The sequence below is a fragment of the Haliaeetus leucocephalus genome, unplaced genomic scaffold, assembly GCF_000737465.1.
Source record: "Haliaeetus leucocephalus isolate CR32 unplaced genomic scaffold, Haliaeetus_leucocephalus-4.0 Scaffold526, whole genome shotgun sequence".
NCBI classification, from domain to species: domain Eukaryota; kingdom Metazoa; phylum Chordata; class Aves; order Accipitriformes; family Accipitridae; genus Haliaeetus; species Haliaeetus leucocephalus.
In genome coordinates this window covers 867,593-891,344 of record NW_010972962.1, presented here as the reverse complement: position 1 = coordinate 891,344, position 23,752 = coordinate 867,593, and positions in this window count along the sequence as shown.

The window sequence follows — 23,752 nt, the reverse complement described above, 5'->3', positions numbered from 1 at the left end:
TGGGCCTCAGGGCTGCCGCGGGGCGCCGGGTGGGACGCGCCGCCTCCGAGGGGAGCGCGCAGCGGGCTGCAGGCCCACCGGTGGCACGGCAACCCGGAGGAGTCACCTCCCGGCCGCTCTCTGTCTGCTTGATCCCCTCCGAAAAACTGCCCGCCGTCCCTGAAATGAGGGGAGCTGCTGCCGTGCCGACGTGGGACCACCTGGGGAAGGAGGACACAGAACCGTCAGGTGAGCCTGGCCCGGTGGAGACGACGCGGCTGCTGCGTCTCCACTAATAGCGGAACGTGCCCAAAGCGCCAGTGCTTGGGGGCGTTCGCTGGCGCCGCTTGTTTTGCAGCGTACGAACAGCCGATGCGTCTCTGGGCCCGCTGGCGAACCACTGTTACGAAGAACAAACAAAAAAAACCCCAAACCGTAAGGCTCTGTGCCAAAACTCTTACTGCACAGATTTAAGAATCACCTCAAGCGGCAAAATAGCATGGCAGTAATCCCCACATAACGGTGCTTCTATCACTGTAGCGTACTTTTGCATAGGTTTAGATTTTAATGTAGTCACAGCCAGAAGTGGAAATGGGAATGCATTCAACTGAATAACATACCAGTCCTCTGCAAAACATCAAATGTATATGCCAACGCTTTTCAGAAACACTACTTAACATAAACAGCAAGTTTCATATCAGGACTTTATATCAGCTGCTGGGTATAAGAGTAGTTTAGTTCTCGCTGTGGCTTTAGTGCCCCAAGTAGTAAATGTGCGCAGGATCCCAGACCAACACCCTGCAAGTTATTTGCTGACTGCTAACTCTGTTCTGGCCTCACCAGCAGAAATAAGAGGGAGGTGGCAAATTTTAATTCTTTTTGCACTTCTGGATGAACAACTCATCCCCTCATCAAGGAAACTGAAGCCATGGGAGTGTTGACAAGGCATGTGGAAAATTGCTGTACATTTGCTAGGATTTTGAAGTAAAGCCTCACAACTAAGCTTGGAGTAATCTGTGTTTGCACTGAGTTCCACAGGCCTTCAGGAAAGCAGAATAAAATCCAGTGTCCTGGAGCTTGCAGCTAAAGTTTCTAGTGAACCACTGAACCCTGGAGGCAGACAGGTCAGCATGCACTAAGAGACAGTGGTGGGTTTAGGTCTTCTTTGCGCCTCTCTGGAAAAATAGCTACTTTTCTCACTCGGGCCCACATGTAATGTTGTTACTTGGATTTCCAGCCTTTACAGAAGGACTGGAAAGCATCTGATTAAAGCAATCAGATTACAGAAGCATTTGATTAAAAAGCAACAAAGGAAATTTTTTATTAGAAATAAAAAGCATTCAAGTGGCATTATATGAGGGTCTGCCTTGCACCTTTAAAATTGCCTAACTTGTTTTCTTCATATTGGGCTTTCTTTTCAAGTCTCAACTACGCACAAAGAAATCTTTCTCACATAGCTCAACCCTCTGATTTCACTGAGCCTGTGTGTGTGAGAGCTGGATAACTTACATTTTTCATTTCAGGTGGTTTGGAATTATCTGAGCCTGAAAATGGATTGGAACTTATGCAGAAAAATGGTATTTTTCATATGAGTATGCCAAAGGCTTTGCCAGTTCCACCCCAGCTGTCCGAATTGTCACCAAGCACAGAAAATACCAGTGCCAAAGGAATTGCTCCTTGATATTTATGGGCTGCTAAAGTGAGGTAAGACCAAACCTTTCTGCCCTGCTCCTTTCAGGGAGTTGTCCAGGCAGGGAGCACTTAATCTATGCTTAAACCAATGGAAAAGGTGAACGTGGATGAGGATAAGAATGCTGAAATTCGTCAGTGCAAATTCTAGATGATGTCAGGAAGTTATAGGAAATTCCCTCCTGTAAACCTATATATGGAAGGAATACAGGGAAAATGGGCAATGTGGCTGAAGGGACTGGAGATCGTCTAGCAACACCTGTTGCACTGGATTTAAGTCCATTCAGACAAAGTCTAAAACACAGGCTGGGTTAAAGAAGCTCCAGAAAGATCTATAATTTCAGGAGTAAAAGACATAAAAACATTGCTGAATAAAATTTATAAAATAAAAGTTGGAAATCAATAAAATTAGGTTTAAAGACCAACTCATGGTATTTTACATCTTATTATTAATTGGGGTAGCTAATTCTTCAGGCTCCCACGTGCCCATGGTGCACTAATAAAAAAGTAACCCAAAGTCAGAAGATATCACTAACATTAGTATTTACCTCAATAAAACAAGGCAGAGCAGTTTCCCACAGAGGCTGTTACATAACTTGGTATTTTCTTTTATGCTAAATTGCTATTGCTACAGTAGCCCCAAGAAAACATGAAACCAAGGATGTTTGCACAGGTGCAGCTGTGTTTGTTATTGTAGGGTTTCTCCCCAGGGCTGCAGCACAGAGGAGTGGATACAGGTGCTGGGGGCCAGCAAGGCCCGACAGCCGCAACACAGCTCCCTGTCATCTGCCCCCCTCGCCCCCTGCCCCTTACCTTCCTCTGAAAATACCTCTCTGATGTTGGACTATTTATCGCAAAACTTAGCAAGGGGAGCTGTAATTTTAGGGGCTTACTGGTGCCGGTGTGAGTTTTTTCCACAGGGTTTCCATAGGGTTCAGACCCAGTTCTTAGGTCCTTATTTGCCCATCCAGCTTATTTGCTGTAAACTTAAATGGGTACTTGCAGGATTAAAGCAGGTGTTTCAATTGCATGGCTGAACAGAGAGGCATTTAAATGCATGCTTAAATGATTTGTGGAACTGAGGCCTGGAACCCTCCCAGTTTCTCCTCAGTGTGAAGGAAGAATCAACAAATGACATGAGAAGTTAGTCATGGAGTTCAGAGAATTACCTTCCCCTCCCTGAAAGGAAATTCAGAGAAGAGGAAAGTAAAAAAGGAAAAAGAAAAACAAACTGAAAACTCTCCTCCAGCAGTTCATTTTTACAGAGAATGTCCACGGTTTCCAGAAGAGTTTAATCTCTTTTCCAGTATCCACCAGAATAACAACCTTTCTAAAAACACCAGCACAGATGCAATGTCAGATGCGATGTTCTGACAAAGCAGGAAACAACCTTTGGAGTCCAGCAGGAAGAAGGTCAGATCCTCTTGCCCTTCTTTCTGCTCAGAAAACCCAACACTGCTATAAGAACTCTGCTCGGATGTTAAAATTTTCCTTGTCCCATGGCTGCTCTTCTCTCAGCATGTGGAGATGGACCTACCTCAACCAGCAAAGCTCTGAGCCCAGTGAATGCCTGGCATGATACTGCAGAATGTCCATTATATTCTTTCCATACGTGTCATCCTTAGCAATCTCCCTGTCTTTTGGCTTAAATGTCATGTTCTTCCTCCTTTAATTACAGATATAACCCCAATCTATGAGTTATTTCTCTAGTCCAGAATGTATCAGATATTTTAATTTTTCTTAGTGGGATGTTTGACAGCAGGAAGAAGAGCAGCATGGTTCTCCAAAGGCACCATTCAGCATTTTACAGTTCTTTCTAACTTACTGTTCTCTATTCACACTGTTTAGGTCTTTCACCGTTCCTTTCTTTGTGTTGTCAGATTTCTCTTTTGATGACTGAATTAATTCTAATGGAAAGTTCTTTCAGCTGTTTTGATCACGCCTACTTTTTTTTTTTTCCCAGACAAAACAAGGGTACATCTCAGCTGCTGATGCACAGTTCCCAACAGCCTGTTATGTCCAGGAAAGCAGGCATTTTGGCAAGGCCCCTTCAGCCATGGAAATGGAGTCACCCATGGGTTTCTTCAAATTTTTCCAAGGATTCCCAGAAGTCCATTATCACTTCTATCCTTCTCATCTCCCTCTGACCACACTGGAGTCATCCTGAGCCCAAACCCCAGTTCAGGAAGGGTGAGCACAGGAATCCCAATGCACTGTTTGAGTGCTGATGGCAAATACCTCAATGTGCCATAAGGCATGAAATATTTTCACTGAAAGCAAATTTTAGTGGGAATCCTCCTGAAACATGAACGGCAAGGGGCTACCTCAGATGCAGTCCTGTCTTCCATCAGGCACTATATGTTGCTACCAAATGGATGGAGGTATTGGAGTTGCTATTTTGATCTCAATACTGTGCACTCCTCAGATTTTGCTTGTGCTAAGCACCAGTCCAAATATCTTTTTGGTTATATTTTGGGAGGTAGTACAGGTTCAACATACACTTTTGTGTCTAAAACAGTAAGAAAAATTATTCTTTGCAAGACCTGGGATCTCACTGCTTAGGAATGCTGGAGGAATCCTCATATTTAGCAGGAGGGCGAGATTTCTAAAGAACTGGCAATGTGGCCAGACTGAAGCAGGATCAAAGAGGAAAGACATCAACACTCTTTGAGATTTATATCATAAGCCTGAGATAAACTGGAATTTACCTAAAGGTCTGAAGAAAAAAACAAAAAACTTAGACCAAAGCTGTCTGTACTCTCTCTTCATCCCATGTCAAGCCTAGTGAGTTCTGTGATTCCTGAACAGCTATTTTACCTGCATTTTTTAAAAATTATTCTTTATAATGTTTATATAACAAATTAACATTTAAAATTTTGAAGAAAATACAACTTTTCTATGATTGTATTGTTTGTACAATCTCAGACAGCTTTAAAATTATTAAAGTTGTAGGGAAATATAAGTAGCTACATCGGGCCATTATCATACAGCTGTGTAAAGATTACAAATGAAGGTAGAACATATCCATAAAAATAGAAAAATATGGATTACGGACTGGTAGAGGACACTCTCAGCTTCTACAAATTTCATTAAGGGCTAGATTGTGATACTCTTACCCTTGTCAAGTGATGTCTTAATACTTCATTCCAATGGGATAACTCAAAGAATTAGGTATTATTCAACTTGAGAAATGTACCACAATCTAACCTTAAAAGCTGAGTGCTCTTAATGCACAATAGCACCAGGCTTATTGCAGAGAAAATTAATGTTAGACTTTTGAAGTGAATAATATTCATTGTTTTCCATAATTGGTATTTTCTACCAAAAATCATCCAAGAAATTGCTTTCCTTATATGCTAAATTCTCGGGGGGGAGGGGAAAGTAGCTCCAGTTTCACTGCCTAAGTGTCTGTTCCATTTAAAGGATATTAGCTAGCCAAATGAAAAATGCATGAATCAATCAGCAACAAGGACCTTGATCTCCGAATGAGACAATGCTGAGCTTTGAGATTTATGGTCTTGCTTCCAGAATTCCATTATTTGGAGGAACAACAACAATAACAATGGGAGATGACATCAGAATAGCGAGTGTTCTTCTTTTCCTTTCTTTTCCTGTTGATCACAAGATGCTGACTTCTGTGTCATTCACCCCTGTCAAATGAGTAAATGTTCAGTGCTTTAAAACATTACCACATGCATGCTCAGTTCGAAATAAGATGAGAATGTCTTGAATGGAAGGGTATTATTGCTGCTTGCATTTTGCACTGCTAATTAGTTTATCCACAGAGCAATTAGCTATTGCTTACTCTTCTCCTGTATTTCTTCTGCAGACAGAACTCCTTTTGATTTTTACACATAGAAAAACTGTTGTTGGGAGTCATCCTGCGCTGACATAGAGCAGACAAGGATTTCATTCTAACCACTCGTGATTCTTGTTTTCCATTTCCCTGGACAACTGCAGAAAACACAATAGAGTTGCCCCTTAACTTTATGATATCTCTAGTTGGTGAAGTTCCTTCAGACATTGTCTGCCTGACAAGAACTGCCTAACAGGCTTAAACTCTTCTGCCATAGTGCCAAAAGTGAGAGAAGGTAACAAGGGGATAGATTTACTGGAGGAGGCAAGAGGGACGCACATTAACACTGGCTAGACATGGGGACACTCTCACATAATGTGATATGCTTGTGACTGTACAGCTGTGGGGTGTCCTTCCCCATTCAGGTTGGAGTTGTGCATCTTACTAGTGACAAGTAAATCCTGTTTCAACCTGATTGCACAAAGTATGTGGAAAACCAGCAAAGCATAGACGGGGCCTTTTCTAGAGTCCAGGTTCAGACCAACCTCTGGATTAAAAAAAACCCCAAAGCTCTTACGCCACCTTGAACATCACCAAACACTCTGGTTACATGTATATAGAGAGATGGGTAGAGATAGATAAAGACTGGATGGAAATACTAAGAGGATAATATGTTCAACATATAGATTATTAGTAGCCATTTATAACACTAGTTCTGATATTCCTTTTAGCATGCAGCCATATATATATACTTTCTGGTAGGAGAAACAGGCAAAAGTAGCTTATTGTGAAAATATGCATACATTTGAAAATGGCAGCAAAGATCAGATGCAAATCCAGCCCTAAACTCTCTCCAGACTAGAGGATATTTGGATTTAGGCTTTGTTTGGTGCCTTATCTTGCATGAATGACTCCTCTCTGGTGCTGTATCCCTTCTGCAAACATCACGGCATAGCTCAGCCAGTGAGGCAGCAAGGAAGGGTAAAGAATATACCAGAGGTAGGGATGCCCTTGCTGCCTTACTTCAGTAAGTACAGGTTATCCAAACCCTTGATAAAATCTTAAGACGTGTCAAGATAACCAACTAAACCTCTTTCCCTGATGACATGGTCCTCATTTGGGATGACAGTGAGTTTAATACAGAATATATCAAGTTAGGGAGGTAAAGCAAGAATTACATCACTTGAAACCTCCTCACATTTCAGGAGTGACTCAGTAACTGGTTATCTGCAATGAAAATGGCATCCAGAGTGAAGCCACGGCTCTGTATATGAATGTGTGTATAGAAAAAATAAATTCCAGTGTTAAACTGCAAAAGCAACAACCTCATTGGCATAGAATCTCTTTTCAGCAGCTTTGTACAACCTTTTGCAAATAAATCTGCACAGAACATAACCTACTTAGTCTACTAGCATAGAGAAACCCCAAAGAAATTGGTATATATGCTTGCTAACAGATAACAATGCATTGGGTGCCATATCCAGTAACAGGAGCAAAAAAATACACATAAATGTCAGACCCAAGACAAATGCAGTAATAGACCTGTTGATAAATCCATTAACTTCTACACTACTAGTTGACATGTTGTTGTGAAAAAAGTGAAAGCGCTGATTACTAAACTGCAGCAGCAGTGGTGTTTGTAGCCATGAATGTACCATGCTATCTACTCAGTGTTCTTCACAGAACAATCCAGTCTGCCACAGAGAGACCATCATTCAGTTCTCAGTAAGAAATTCAAATCTCCTATCAGGAACATAATTTAAACCAAGACTGATTTCTTCCACAGATTACTTGAAACATGTATTTTAATGCCCTTTTGAGCCTGAATATTTATAACATATTACATTTGAATTTGCTTTCCTGGAAAAACTTTTGCTTACCGTGTCAGGATACATCTTACAGAACTCGTGATGAAGACTATGAGGAGAAGGCAACTTCAATACTTCTGACCTGATGCAAAAGCCACTGGAGTCAGTATAGGAGTTCCTCACTGTTTTTGGTGAGTTTAGGATTAGACCATTTAAAATACAAAATCTGTGTTTTAAATGGTCTAATGGAAAATGGACATGGGAAAATTCTGAAAATATGACAGCTAAGAAACCGTCTTGCTTGGAAGAATATTAGATTTAATAATAATAAAAAAGTCAGATGTTATCTATTTTGTATACTTTGAATAAGTTATTATTATTTATTAGCATTACTGGGGGTGCTTGCTTAACAAGAAATTCTTATGTTTTCAGAGTTCACTTGCTCCTGCTGTTTATAGGAGCAGTTTGCTGAGACTAGCAGTCCTCCAGCTTTTCAGGTCATTTATTTCAGACAAACCAACCTTTCCCCGTCTGGCTACCACTGCTGTCCTGAGTGATGTGGCCATATAGGAGACACTTCAATGTAGGACATCATGGCATTGTCTGGTGGTAGTTAGTTGATGACTCAGTGCCATTTCTAGGAAAAGCAAGTGACAGACATACCCACCTGTGTATCTCATACATACCCAGGTGAATCATGTTTTGGAGAGAGAGTTAGGGATAGGGGAATGGACTGCACATGAGTTCAAAATGAATATGTAACCTTAAAGAAAAAGATCCCCATGTTTTATGGCCTTGAAGAACTAGAAGTTTTGTACAGCTTCAGGAAGAAAAAACACAACTCGGTGCAAGTGGAAACAGTAAAGGTAAGCAGGAACTACGGTTTCCATTTTGTGGGAAATTCTACCTTTTTGAAAGTGTTTTCCCTATTCTGAAACAGAATAAAATTTCTTCCCAAGTTTTTCTTGAAGTAAAATGCTAACAGAAAAAAAAGTATTTAAGATTTACCCAAATGCTTTGCTTTGACTTTGAAATTTTTAAAACATTTGAATTAAAATACATTTTGGAATGAAAATACAAATGTAACATCTTTATTTTGATCAGGTATTTTTTAAGTATTTTTTTAAATCATCTTTCAAGGAGTTATCATTTTCTGTATACAGTTTTCTGTTTATTTCTGAAAATTTCCAGACAGGCAGGGAAAATAACTGGGAACCATTACCACAGAGCTTTTAAAATATACTCCACTGCAGCAGGTAGCTACACATACAATAAGCCTTTGCCAGTGCCATTCTAACCTGGTATCAGTACAAAGTTTCTTTATCTGCCTTCATTGCTCCAAATGTTCTTCCAGACAGGTGATCTGAAGAAAGGGTCCATATGGTCCTGTTGATGACACTCTTTTATTTATCAGTAGATTTCTACTGCAAAAAAAAAATTATAATGTGACTTCAGTGGCCCCCTGTAGATGGAGAAATCTGGAGATATAAAGTTAGGTTTCCCATTTTAGCAACATATTGTACTATCTTATGATAGCTTTTCTTTTAGCTAAGAGCATCACCCAATTTCCAGCATGGTTACAGCTGCAGGAAAGACTGGCAGCTAACATAGTAATGAGTCAGTATCTATTGAGATTGACTCATTACTATTAATTTCCCCATTGCTTCCAACTGATTCAGGAACTACTTATGGAAATTCTTCTTCTGTCTTACTGAAATCTAGCACTGTTGCCGTCAAACCTGCCAACAGGCGCAGCAATGCTACTGTGATAAAATAAGTCCAATTCTATCCCAATCTTGCTTTCCTAGGGAAGAACAGAACTCATTAAATAATTATCAACTGTGACAAGAAAGTAGCTGGCCAAACACTTGCTGCTAATCTAGGCATGACAGCAGGACTATACCTTTCAAAGCAGTAATTAGCTAGATGAACAACAACATAAGTACCAGACAATGACATGGAAAGGACTGTCCCTAAAGGACAGATTCATTATATGTAGGGTTTAGTGTTTGTGTGACTTATGAATGTTATTTTGCAGTATACAATTACAGTTCTCTTCTGCTGCCTTTCTCTTTGTTTTCTGCACAGTTTATGGAAGGGGACAGAGAGAAAATCTGGAGCTGAAGCCATGAAAGAACAGGTGATGGAAGCTCTGCAAGACCTCCTTTACGTTCATGAAACAAGGGTGGCTGCATAGATCTCACGGTAGAGCACCACCATCAGTCTGCACCCCCATCTTGTGGGAATAAGAAATCTGGTACTTGCACCCTGCCCTCATTTTATGCTTGGACTGATACTCACCTAGTGTTGGTAGATTAGGTCTAGTAATCCTTATGGCTTTTCTTTCTCAACAGGGCAGATTCTCAGTTGGTGTAAATTGGTGTAACACTGTTGAAGCCAGTGGAGTAATACAGATTTATCCACAGCATACACCAAACCAGAAGTCAGCACCAGTGCTAGAGGTGGTGTCTTATCAGCTAAAAGAAATCACAAGCCTGCACTGCATCCAATGAACGTAAAAGGAAGGACTACGATCGCACCTAGAGCCGATGCTGGAATTACATGCAGCCAAACTTATTTTCAACTGGATTGTTCAAGTGCTTAAAGTTAAGCATACACATAAGTGTTTGCAGGATTAAAGCCTCCGTTTGGAATGACAGAGTAAATCCAAATGGAGATGGATTAGCTGGCAGGGGGCAGGTGAGGTGGTCAAAGGCACATGCAGTTTATCATATGGCTCTGTAATTTGCTACATGATTATCACAACTACATATTTGGTGTGGGGATATAGATATACATGCACACATGTATACACAGAGCCAAACTTTTTTGGCACGGGGGCCACACAGTCATTTCAAATTGAGACTCTGGGCTGCACTTGTTCCAGGACTGCTTGTCTGTTGCCAACACACTGAAGCGCCTCAGGCTTCAGTCTGATTCTTTGTTTGCTTGCCCATTAAAGTTCTTATCCCATACTCCCTTTTGGCAGAAAATTTTGTTATTTCTGCTTTATGCTGGCCTAGGCCCTTCTCTTGCCTCTGTTGCTATTAACCTATAGCAGTGACAGCCAGGAGCAAACTGAAGCAGCTGGTTGGAGACGCTACTATCAGACTGCGAAACAGCTGTTGTGCAGAGGGGCCACCCTGAAAAACTTCTATTACAGCACTGCTGGGCCGAATTTTGGCCACTGCAGACAGGGAATTGGGGAAAGAGAGCACTTTCATTTGCAGATATTTAATTGCTGAAAAATGTAGGGGTGTGTGCAGCATCTTTATTGGATGTCACACAGAAGTAATGCTTTCCAGGTATTTTTTTGGCACTTTGCATCATTATTCTCTTACTGCCAGCATGCAGTGGCCCCATGTTGCAACTCAGTGTGAAACTGATTTCCAATTTTTCTGTTTAAATTAATATTTACCAGTTGGTTATTTTTGGCAGACTTTTATTGATAGCATTGATTCAAGACGAATAGCCAAATTCAGTTCTTGGTTACAGCAGTATGACATCTGGAGTTAACTCCACTTTTACCAATGTCACCAAGAGCAGACCTGGTCCTTTTTCTGTCTTTTTATATTGTGACATTTGATCTGTCCTCACCTATAGATAAGAGTTGGACTGCGGTTTTAACTTTGGAGAAGTTGGGATATAGCATTGAGTATAGCCCTGAAATTTATTGATTTGGCACTTCTCTAAGATACTTAATAGTACCTGCATCTTAACCTTCAGGAACCAGCCACTTCAGAATACTATTATGTATGTGCAGAAATAGCTCTTATGAAAGCAGTATAAATTAGACCTTCGCTATCAGCCAAAAAAAAAAAATTATTTGAGTACTTTTGTATCCATCATCAATCAGGTAGATTAATCACTTCAGAGTTATTTTAGCTATTTCTAAACTAAAGATGTAGTAGAATCATTGACCAGGGCATAGGACCTAGACTGTAATTTGAATGGACTCGTAGCAAGTGAGGTACTTGATGCAGCTGCACAGAATTTTCTGCATGTCCTGTTGCGTGGTAGGGGCGTATTGCCTCCACATCACTGTAATGTACAACAGTCCACGTTGCTTAGACTAGAATGCACTCCGTTGGATACTGATACAAGTAAATACCTCAGCTATGTCTATAGAAAAGCTGTAAAATTGCATGACAATGCCTATGTAATTGGCATGTGAGCCTAAGCACTGTTGCATTTGACTCACGTTTAAGAGCTGTACTTCGAACCACATTCCTCTTTGTCATCTTAAGGGTGGGAAATCGCTAAAAGAACAAAGTCAGCCACCAAGGCTGCCAAGCTAAGTTTGCTGTGACATTGATAAATATTCAAGCCAATGTCTTTCAAATGTTATTGTGAATCACCTTTCCCTCCTTCCTTCCCCTGCTTCAGTCATCTTGCTGGCTCAGAATATTCACCTTTGTCTCAGACCTCAGCTGCCTTCACTTTATTGCATATGATTGCTATTGTCTTTGTCTCTTTTATCCGCTTCGCTGTGTCTCATTTTCCTAACATACCTGGCACCCACTTTTCCATAACACTGTTCCTTTGTTTCAGGAAAACATAATTTCAGGAGGCAGCAGAAATACAGTTCCAAAGGCCACAGGGTGACATCCTCTCTCACCTGATCTTTATTCATATCGGGGTTTAATGGCATTTTTTTTTCCATTTCTCAAGCACCCTGCAACTCCCTTCCTCCCTGACAGGAAGGCACATTTTATTTCTCATAAAAATGCTTTCCTACCAATCTTCTGTTCTTCAGAAGTTTCAGAGGCCCTTCTGTTAAACATTGGTTTTCTCATGTGGATGGACCTGTTGACCTGGTTGTGGTTTATTACTGTTTTGACATTTTTTTCTCCATCCTAAATTTGGAGGAACTTAGACCCTTTTGTCATTTGTAATCTCTGTTGTATTGGCTTCAGCAGCAATCCTCCCAAACTCTGTTTTTAATTTTGTGGTAGGAACAATTGAGAACTTTCAATATCTGAACTGGTTGGCTTTCTAAAAGCAGTATTTTTAATGTGCAGCTAATCTTGTGTTTGTGGTTCATTCATAATCTACCTGCCTCAGATATCACCAACAAAAAAATAGTTTCTCTCATTTCTACCGAGTCAGGAAAGGATGCTGTTATGCAGTCCTTTATGTACACTTTCTTAGCTTCCTGATGCACTAAAAAAGGGCCCTCAGTCCATTGAACTAATACAAAACCTCGGTTGCTGATGGAAGTGGTATGTGGTTTTCTGTGTACATTTTACACCAAAAGGTGCAGTGCCTATTGTACATCCCCCGTTTGAAACTCAAACACAATGGCTCATGCAGCTGGATGGTGACCTGCCAATGAAGTTTAAGACAGCAGAGACTTCCACATGAATCTGCAGATTGATGAGACAGAGAACTATCTTCTTTTTTACCCACAAAAGGCTACTCACACATTCAGAATGTGCTGCAGACTAAAACCAAAGTTCAGCTCACCACAGGAGTAGAGAAGAAACATGCACAGGATACTGCATGTATCACCCTCAGAAACAGCCCAGCCCTTATGGAAAACTCCTGTGGAATTTAGCACAAAATGATAAGCTTTCTGCAGCTTTTTTTTTTTTTTTACTGTCCTATAGCTCAGATACGTCTGCTATTAAATTCTATACAATGGCTCAAAAAAGTTCATATAAAAGATTTAATGCTCCATAGGTTTTAGAGTAATTTCTGCAGTGTTCTGTTACATTTCTATAGGACCCCCTTGTTTCTATTCCAATTATGTTACCTAGAACTTTTCATAAAAGACCTATCTTGTAACAGGCCCTTTCTCTCTCTCTCCATTTTTCTTTAAGTATAACAAAATGTGTATAGAGATACATAACAATGTGTACTTCTCACAGCTCCATGATTTTAGGTGTACTACCACATGTGGCAAAGGCATTATTTGTCTTTTGGCTAGTAAGCTAAGTAAACTAGTAAGCAAACTGTCCAAGCCAGACAAATATATAAAGCAACTGCCTTCTCATCTTGATTAGGCCAATGAAATAACACTTGTGTGGAAGAGGGGGGAAAATGAGCTTTCAACCTTTTTTAATTATAATTTTGAAGCAAAGCCCAAATTGTAAACACTTACAGAAACGTTTATTTGTGAATGTCCTCTCGGGACATTATGTTGCAAGATGAAGTAAGTTGTGCAAGGGTTAATTTAGCTCCTCAGATAAAAAAGTCTTCAGGAAGTGCTCAGCACATCATAGTCCTACAATTCTGATGTAATTCTTACATATCTCTCCTTCTGGAATACAGTGGCAGTTGTCTTAGGTGTTGATTCAAGCAGGTCCATGAAAATGGGCTGCTTAATATTTTTCAGCGGACACAAAGACAGCAGATACTTCAAGGCTGACTAATCAGCGTGTAAGGTGTTTTTGTTGTCTTTTTTTTTTCCTCTCGTATCAGTCAAAATTCTCACAATTTTCTCTTACCCACCTCTCACCCTCTTATGACTGCACCCAATGAGCTCCATTAGAGTCACTGCTTCTGTGTTCCCACCCCGTTATCTCCTGAACAGACTCTGGATCCACCTAGAGAGGAGCAGATTGTGGTGGGAATTTGGACACTGGAGACACGGACAAGCTGCTTACACTCTACCAAGACCCAGTGGCAGTGCCAGTGGGATGGTGATGCTGTCAGGTGGGTGGCTGTAACAGCCTGATCACAAGTGACCCAAACTCAGAGCAAGTTAGGTTAAAAAGGAACATCTAATTTATCTCAACAGAGGCTCAGAGAGCAGAACTCTGCACAACCCTTCATCTGCCTCTTCCTCATCCTAGGGCTTGACGGGGAGAGATGAAACAGCAGATTAATTCGATCCGATACCTTTATAACCAGAAGGTGGTAGTCCACCATGGAAAGAGAGTTCAGACTATTGTTTGAGCTAATAATTAGAGGCCAAATTAATTTAAAATAGACTGGAAAAATGGCAGTAATTTAAATAGAATTTTTCATTTTAAAGGTCACCTAGTTAACTATGTTATAACAACGTTGGATTCACTGGTCCCTGTTTATCATGGTCATGGCTTCAAACATGAAATTGTCTTCACATATGTCTCTCAGAGGGACGGGGGCTGCAAGAAATTCCATATGACCTTATGATGAGCAATACAAATTACAGTGATTAAAAAGAGGCCAAGAAATAGCTTTCATTACTCAGTTTTTGCATTTACAGAGGTAGTGATCAAAATAAGTAATTTGACATCTATGAAGCAAATGCTGGGTGTGATAAGAAATGTATAGAAAACTAAAAATTAAAGTTATTGAACCAGTGAAGGTGCCATGGTCTATTAGTTTTTTCTCTTCTATGAATTTCACAGAGTAACCATGTTTTAATCCTAAAGAGGCAGGAGATGGAAGCATAAAGCAAAGTGGCAGGCTTTAGCTTACCATTTTGAGACAAATATTTTTAGTCATTTTTAGTCTTTAGATTCTTGACACAAGGATTACCCATGCCAGCTTTTGTGGCTTGAAGAGAAGGGGTCCCAGAAAGGTTTGTTGAAGTCAAAATGTCTTTTAAAATGACTCACAGAAAAAACACAAGTTACAGCAGTCCTCCTTGAGATAACTAACTTGATTTGTTAAGAAATTATTTTGTGTCAGTTTTGACTCATCAAGAGCTTATTCAGCTCATGAGGATGCCTTTGAGGGTGTAAAAAGATCTCTGAATACATGAATCATAATTCAATACCATCTAAAGCATCATCAGATGTCATATAAAGGGATAAGTTCAAACTCCCAAAGTGTTTATGTGGATAATGTATCCACTTAGTTTTATTATCAAATCTTTATTTCATTCCTGAGACTACACTATCTTGTCTTACTGCTTTCATGATTTTTTCAATTCATCTAGTTTCTGCATATCTTTGAGTATTTACTTTTCACTTTTTATGTATCTCCCTTGAGAAGCAGCTTTGCATTGACTCATTTTCTTTCTTTCCTTTCTTTAAGAAAGTTTTGTCTCTGTGGATTTTCTCTGAAGATGTTTGGAATTGATGAGCTGTGATTTCAACACTGTTTCCCAGGCTGACTTCAGCATTAGAGTCTCATTCATGTCACGAGTGCGTTTGCTGAAGTTGGCACTATGGGTCCAGCTGAACACAGTTTTCAACTGTTAATACTGTAATCAATCCTAAAGCATCTTCTGCTCTCTGTCTTTCTGTTGATCATTTAAAATATTTCTTGAAGTATAGACAAGCCCTACTCCTCTTCAAGCACTGCAGGAAAAGTACCATATTAATCTTTGGGGATGCTGATTTCTGTTTCGTGTTTTCTAGTGTTTGGAGAGATCCTGACTTTCTGTTAACACAGTCATTATCTGGGACAGAGCTTACGGTTGATATATTTGTCCATGCACTCCTGGTTTTAATTTTATTATTTTAATGAAACAGATCAAGAGAAATCAAAACAATATATTTTTACTTTCATTTCGTATTTTCACCAAATCCTTAGGTGGATCTGAAGTCAGCTATAATACCCAGATCTGTTGCTGGATAGCCTCATTTTCTCTCTTATATATTGTGATTTTCCAAATTGTTGTCTTAAAGAACATTTGTTTTTCCATCTGGTCTATCATGTCTGCTGTACTGGTCCCTCTACAAGCCTGGGCCCTACAGTCCATTTACCCTCTGCAGTCCAGGTGCCCCAACCACATGTATGGAGTCTGGCAATTCCCAGTCCCACGTAGCCTTCCTTTCTCACCACATTCACAGACTTCTCAGTGACATAAACCTGCAGGACATTCACACTTGAAGGTAAAAGCTCCCCTAGTTTTATCACTATTATTATTATTGCCATTGCCATTCTCTTAACTCTGAAGGCTAATAAGCACTGAAAACTGACAAGGAAGAAGAAAGTATTTATCCCAAATGTACTTGTTCTGAATCTAAAATACTTTCATAATATAAATCTCCCTAGTGCTAAATACCTGAAATCCCTGCTCAGTTCACATGGATAGCTTATTCTCTGGCTCTGTTCTGGACCACTCCAAGTACATCCCCAAAACAGTGCCCTGGCAGTTTGGCAGATGGTTTCCTCCAGAAAGCATTCCTAAAGGCAGCACGGACAAGACTTCATCATGTTATCTCCCTTCCCCATCCCCATTACGTTTAAGCCCTCCAGGTATTCCCCTGTCCCGTATCCCCGGGCTCACAGGATTCTGCTCCGTGGAACTAGCACCAAAGAGGCTGCAGCCTAGAGGCCATGTTATTTCATATACATTGAACAAACAGAACAAATTAAGAGTGCTCTCCTCAGGCCAAAGGCTCACCACCCCAGGCCCAAAGGTGAGTCCCCACGAAGCAACGGCCCAGGGGACACAGCCAGCCTGCTGGGAAGAGCGTTAGGTGCGGGCAGCATGGACGGGAGCCGGACGGAGCCCCTTGGCCCCGGCGCCAGGGCTGCACCCCAGCTCCTCTCCTAGTAGCGGCGTGGACTCAGCCAGCAGCTAACAGCATAGCTCCCAAGCACACGGCTGAGGTGCAACTCCTTTTTAAAAAACTATTTTGCTAAGTCTAATTGTAACATGCTAGTACCTGGCCTGACAGCTATCTTCCTATTAACCTGAAAGAGGCACAAGCCTGCTTTCATTCAAAGCAAAACTCCCAGGTTTTGACGACATTTTTTTTTCTCCCCCGCTAAGCAAAAAGGATCCCAAACAAGAAAAAACACCACCAAAAAAATCTTGCAAGGGGTGAGAATTCCCCAAGTTATTGACTGTAATAAAAATACTCTACATTTGGCTTCATTTTCAAATGCACTCTGTACCCGCAGCTCTCGCTGGTACCAAATGCAAAGCTGGAAGAGCACTGCATTTCTGTATAAACACATCTGGAGGCCTTCTAGCGTCTGCTGGTGTGATGCCTCTCAGCATGGGGTCGCTTAAAAATATTTAGTACTCTGCTGGACCAGATTTCATCTTTCAAGAAATAAAAGTGCCTGTCATCTGATGATGGATGGGGGCTCTTCTCTCAGTAAAAGTCTGTGTATTCTCAGCTTCCGTCCATGTAGAAAAGCAGTCACAGAAGGAAAAGCAGAAGAGGTGGTTGACACAGAAACCACCAACTACATGGACGTGAATTAGCTTGCTGAAAGATGGGCCCCTTGGCGAACAGGGAACATCAGAAAAGGGAATAAGAGGGAGCTGGTATCACTCCTACTCCTTCTACCTGGAGCATAGTTAACGAAGGCTCTTTGATTTCCAGAATCTATCCACTCAATGGTTTTTAGAGCACCGGGTGAAGCCTAATCATTCATGAAGTTAAAATGGGACAGTAAGGTAAGAAGGTAAGAACAATATTAGTTATAATTAGCGACCCTGAAGATAGCAGAAGAGTGAACTCTTTCCTTCCCCTTCTCAGTCCTTCGAGCTATCACTTCATTTTGTAGGAGGCAGAGATTAGAAGGAGGAATAGTGGGCTGCAGCAAAAGGAAGAAAAAGGGGAATTATGATGGGCAGAAAACTGAAGCTTAAGATATCTGCATATCCAGCAAGGAAAAAAAAAAAAAAGACAAAAAATAAAACATAATTTGAAGTACATTGTACACAGAAGAAATCCCAGCAACGGAATTAGCCGGTTACCAGATGAAGGCAGTAAAATCATTAATAATGAAGAAAGCCATATTCAATAAAAATGTCTTTCTTTGATTTGGAAAAAGTAGGATGACAGCAGTATCATATTGGGCAGCCAAAGCCTTTTTCAGTCCATTAGTAACCAAATAGGATATTAAACATCTACTTGTGATAAAAACTTGTAATTTATCAGGCCCAGATAACTTGCACCTGAGGAGTCTCAAACAGTTGGTGGAGGAGATCCTTCCTTCCACACGTTAATTTTTAATGGGTCTTGAAATAATATAGAAATTCCAGAAGACTGGAAGAAGACTGATGTTTTGCCAGTATTCAGCAAGGACGAACATCATGACCTTGGTAAATATAAGCCAGCTAACCTAACATCGAACTAGAGAGGCAGTGAGGGGGGAGCAAAATAATAGAATATGGGATTCAACTGATAAAGAATGAAAGGACAGGAAGTAATTAATGCCAGTCAGCATGGTTTTATGGAAAACAGGTCTTGTCAGAAAAACCTGATTAGATTACAAATTTGGCTGAAAAGGTAACTGCTTCAGTGCTGAGACATTTGTAAGGCATTTGATTCAATTTTGCAAAATATTCTGATTAAAAATAATATTATGCAGTCTCAGTGAAATATCCACTAGCAGAACAGTGGTCTTATTAAGTGGCAAATCTCAAAAATGAGTTATCACTGGGAAGCCATCACTGAATAAAGGTATTTTTAGCAAGGCTGGAAAGGGGTCAGTCTTAGGCCTGGCACTTGAGCATTTTTGTTGACGAGTTAAATATAAATTACTGTTGATTGTACTGTTAATGCAATCTTTGCACATATAAATAGAAAAGCAACCAATATGTATATAGCTGTGATGTTACATCTTTATACAGCAGTGGTGTGGCTACTGAAATGCCGCACAGTTTCAGTGATCATATGTTTAATGAAGCTGAAAAAAATCAGAGGTTTAGAAAATAGCTGCAAAAATCATTGTTAGAACTGAAGATAATGCCTTACCATTAGAACTTTAGATAATACGGAGAGATTGCTTGATTACAGTGTGTAAATACCTCCACCAGTAGAAAAGCAGCTCACCCACTTACCTTTTCCAGCACCTGCAGTGAGCTGGGACAAAAGAGGTACGCAGTCTTAGGGCCCAGGTCACCCTGAAGGGTTTCTGTTTCCAGATCAGTAGCAGGATAGGTTAAGCATGGCCCGGTGGCGATGGGGTGTCCCTCATGTCAGGAGGGGTGCCTGACCTACTACACACAGCAGCACTCATGTAGGTCGTCTGCATCTGTGAAGGCTCCTAGACTTTTCTCTTGCCTGTAATCCCTCTCCAAGTAAAAGGGCAGATAAAATGACCCTGGATAACTCAGGAAATGTCCTGGCCAATTATCTTAGGGAGCCTCAAGGAGTTATCAGAGGATCAAAGACCCTTCACTAGTCTTCAACACAGAAAAGTTGCAGCTAGACGACAAAAGGAGAGGCAGGGGAAGAATGTGACAACTTAATGATGCTACAGTAGCACTGGGTAAGATCCTCAGCTTGAGTGAGCAGATGCCGTTCCTTCAAAGTCAGTGGAGGAGAGATGCTGATTTACACCAGTGGAGAATCTGACATATTATATTTTTTTATTTGCTTGAGTCCTGCCGTGGCTCCATAAGCAAAGGTTAATGCAGGTCTGCCAGGGGCAGTCTGGAGTTAACACAGAATGGCAGTTGTGAGGTTGCTGATTCTGATAAAAGCAAATTGTGAACTGCAAGCATCTGAGTGTTGAGTGTCACATTCACACCTAACAGCTGCCCTTGCCTGTTCCCCACAGTCATCCAGTTCTGTCATCATGATATGTTCCTGAAACCACATTTGTGCTGCTGTCACTTTTTGTCTTTGGAAATTTGTGTACAGGCTTTCTGTAATGACATACTAAAAATGCTTGTAAACTTCAAATGAGTGGATTAAAATATATTTAACCCAGGCAAATCACTTCCATATATTAGGCAGAAACTTGGGTCTTTACTTCTAGGTCTGCACTCTCCCCTGTAAAGACTTGCAGTACGGATGTTAGTATTTATAAAGTTATAAAGGACGTATCTGATGGGTGAGGGCGGTGAAGAAGAGTTTGTGCCTTTCATGAAAAAAAGGAGGAACCTCTTTCTAGATCTCTGGGTCTTTCACTATCACAAATGTCTCTAAAGAGAAGAGACAGACATCTCTATGGGGTTGCCTGGCTTCTCCGTTTCCACCAGTCCTTTTTGGTTGGGGACAGCCTGACTATCAACAGAGCCAGGGCTTCTCTAGAGCATTTTTATCTGTGATTCAGTACTGGGCAATGTCAATACTGTGAACATGTCAACAATCTGTGGCACAGATGTGGAAGATAACATGAGGACAGATTTTGAATGTCAGGCTCAGGCCCCTCCAGGGCTGGGAGCTGGGAGCACACCAGCCTGAGAGACGCACCAGTGACACACCGTGCTTGCAGCCCTTGCTGAATTCTGAACTTGTTGTCATCTCTGAACTCCCACCTCATAGGTTATTTCCTAAAAGTGATTAACTGCACTTTTTCTCTTTGAAAGGCACCATCTCCCAGCTCCTGCTGAGCTTTTACCTTCACACTTAATCTCTGGTTTGCAAAAAATAATACAGACTTGCACTCACCTGCTGAAAAGGTGCAAATCTCTGAACCCAAACTACCCATAAATTGCCATGATACCAGAAGCAGCTGCCTAGCTACAGCGGGATAGAGTTTAGGGTGAGCCGCGAAATCTGACCACAAAGCCTATTAAACCAGCTTACACTGAGTTTTTTGTTACTTGGACAGCGGCGTGGCACGTGCTTCCAGCTGCCCCAGCTATCCTGTTGTCAGTACCTGCACTGGCCAGCTGAAAGCAGCTGATGGTACCAATAGTTTGGGGTAAAAAAAAGAAAAAGAAAAAAAAGACAAGGTTAGTAAACCAGATCTCTCTGGAAATAATTGCATTAAATATAGAAAAGGTTATATACGGTTTCCTTTGTCCTTTCTCTCCCCATAGGCTGCTGGCCTATCATTGCTCCTTGTACCTACCCTGCAGCTGATTTTATTGTTTATTCCTAGCTCACCCTCCAGTTTGCTCGGGGCCCTGTGTCTTAGCGAGTGACTCCCTGCTCCCTTTCCAAGTTCAGAACCTTTCTGGCTAAAGTCTGCGGTGACACGTAACACAAAAAGACAGCTTTGGGCACACGGCGTGCAGCCGTTCCTGGAGAATACACTCTGCGGTTCGGCAGTACCGTTTCTGGAAGATTAAGTGATTAAGCCTAACTAAAAGTGACTAACAGGGATGGATCTTTTCCTGTCAAATGTGCATGGTTTTCCGTAGAGTGGCTCCAAGGTTGTGAGTGAAGGTGAACAGCTCTGCTTCTAAAGACTCCTTAATTTTAAGAAATTCAAAGAGCAGGCACGACACTTTGTTCTGTGACTTTCTTAAACGTACACCCTACTTCACATCCTTTCATGAGCCATCATCTTTCATATTTAAAACAGATGTAACGGAAGTTAAAAAAAAGACAGAGGAGATGAGAAGTACAAGTCTCTGCAGATGTAAGGTATAATTTAGCAAAGTATCATTTTATCACCCAATCCTGCCAGGTCCTCAACACATCCTGCGGGGTACAGACTCCTCTGCTCATCTCGTGAGCAGTGGGGAGTGAGAGCGCTCCAGTCTTTTTCTGGTTGCTTGAAACTCCCTGGTGTTGGCTATTTATTCAGCAGTTGCATGCATATTTATATGGCTAAAGCCCTGAGAATCTTCATAAATTGATTAACAAGTCTGTGTTTTGCAATAAACAATATTTATTTAGGCATTCAAACTGATCCATAAAAATCCATGTTCAGATTATCTGATGAACATAGTATGAAAACACAGATGAAATAGGGAGATCTGCAAGAGTATGTTCTATTTACTGGTTTTGTATAAATATAGAAAAAGGGGGACAGGATAAATATACTAACAAAGTAGTTACAAAACTGTTTTCATTAATAACTTATCAAACCAGTTTTATTTCTTGAAAACATCCAAAGTAAGCTAAACGCTATGCAGGCAGCTGGTTGAATTTCTCCTGGAGGGTTTGAATGGGGCTGCAGGCCGGTGCTGAATTTCACTCTTGTGAATAAATTCATGCATTATCTCTTGGAAAGCAACGTTTTTCAGGGTGGAATAAAGCCTATTTAGTAAATTATTATTTTTGTTTTTAAAACTAAATGACTGTTTATTAAAAAAGAGAGCTACTGAAATTCAAATTTTTCCTCATTACCTGAGGCATAATCAAATTGTCAGCTGTTCAACAAGGGTGATAATGTGGAACAGGAGTGTGATAATGTTTGCCATCATCCCAGCTGGTTCCCCCCAAAAGAAACCTCCTCACAAGCTTCTCATCAGTGAACCTACACAATCTCAGAGAAGCCTATGACCCAGTACAATGTATCATTTAGAAGTGAGCTGATAACGTATATGGGTTGTGAGACCTCTTTTATTTGGACACAACATTACTTGAAATAGAAATTAAATCCTGACTTCATTAAAGAATGTAGGAATTTGTCATCGACTTCAGTGTGACCAGGATTTCACTACTGGAGTACATAATGCTATGTTTTCAGATTTCAGAAGCAAATGCTGAATCATTTCATTTTACCAATGCGTACAAGCACTAATGTAGAGAGAAGAAAGCTGAGTTTATGTTATAACAAGATCCAGTAGCTGAAAAGACAACTGGGCATATTAAGGGTAGAAGTAAAGCCTATGTGTTTAGTAGGTTTTTTGGTAAAACCACTTATTAAGGACATTTTAAAATCAAGACTGGCTGTTTCCCAGAAGTTTTGCTCTACTTTGAGCAGGAATTAGTTCAAGGAATTTGATAGCTTGTGCAGTATAAGAAGTCAGAGTAGATGGTTTTAGGAGCTGTGACTCTATTTGTCTATCTATAATTGACCCATCAATTAATCAAACTGGATTGAACATAAGGGCAGTTTCCCAGTGAATGCTAAAGTGAATACATTATCAATTACTATTTTTAAATATACTTAGTTGTAGAAATGCCTATAATTAAGAGTCCAGACCTTTGAGCTAGACATCCACGATCTACACTGAACTGGGATACAGAGTAAATGGCAGTCCTTGTGCGCAAGATGCGGTACTTGGTTAGTCAATTAGATACAGCTTTTATTATTCTAACTGGATACACTAACTCCATCCCTGCTGCCCATAGATCTACAGTGGGTCATGATGAACGTTTAGCTCAGTGGTAGAGGGTGATAGCATATTTTTCAATGACTGAACCTATTTTCATTGCTCACTTTTTCCTTGTAAAAAAGTGATGTTTTAACTAATTCAAATAATGCCATCCAGAAAGATACATTATTTTTGCAGTGGCTCCAATAGTTTCATCATGTTACAATGGATAAGAACATCAAAGATGTTAAAGATATGCAACTGCATATAAAATACATTAGTTATATGGAATAGTTTATTAGAGCCCTGAGGGCATGAATAGGCCTTAATTTCCCTGGCCAGCCTCCCTGGGGACCCCCACCCAAAACCTCCTGCTGCCCCAGGCAGGGCTCCTGGACCTGGTTCACCCCCTGGCCATGCCTGGGGCTGTCCATGGACCTGCTTCTAGCAAGTGGCTTTCTTTGTCCAGCTCAGCCTCTGCAGGAACATGGCACGGTGGGTGAGGGATCCAGCTTGAAAACAAGGCACGGTTGGGCTTTGAGAGGTTGCACCATTTCCCTTACGTTAAAGTACTTCCAATTTGTTTCTTGGGGTGGCCCCACAAATATTTAAGCTTAGGCAGCTGGGGAGGTGCTTCACAGCTGAAAATGTGATGGTGTTAGGGCAGATGCAGAGAGCCTGCAGCTCTGA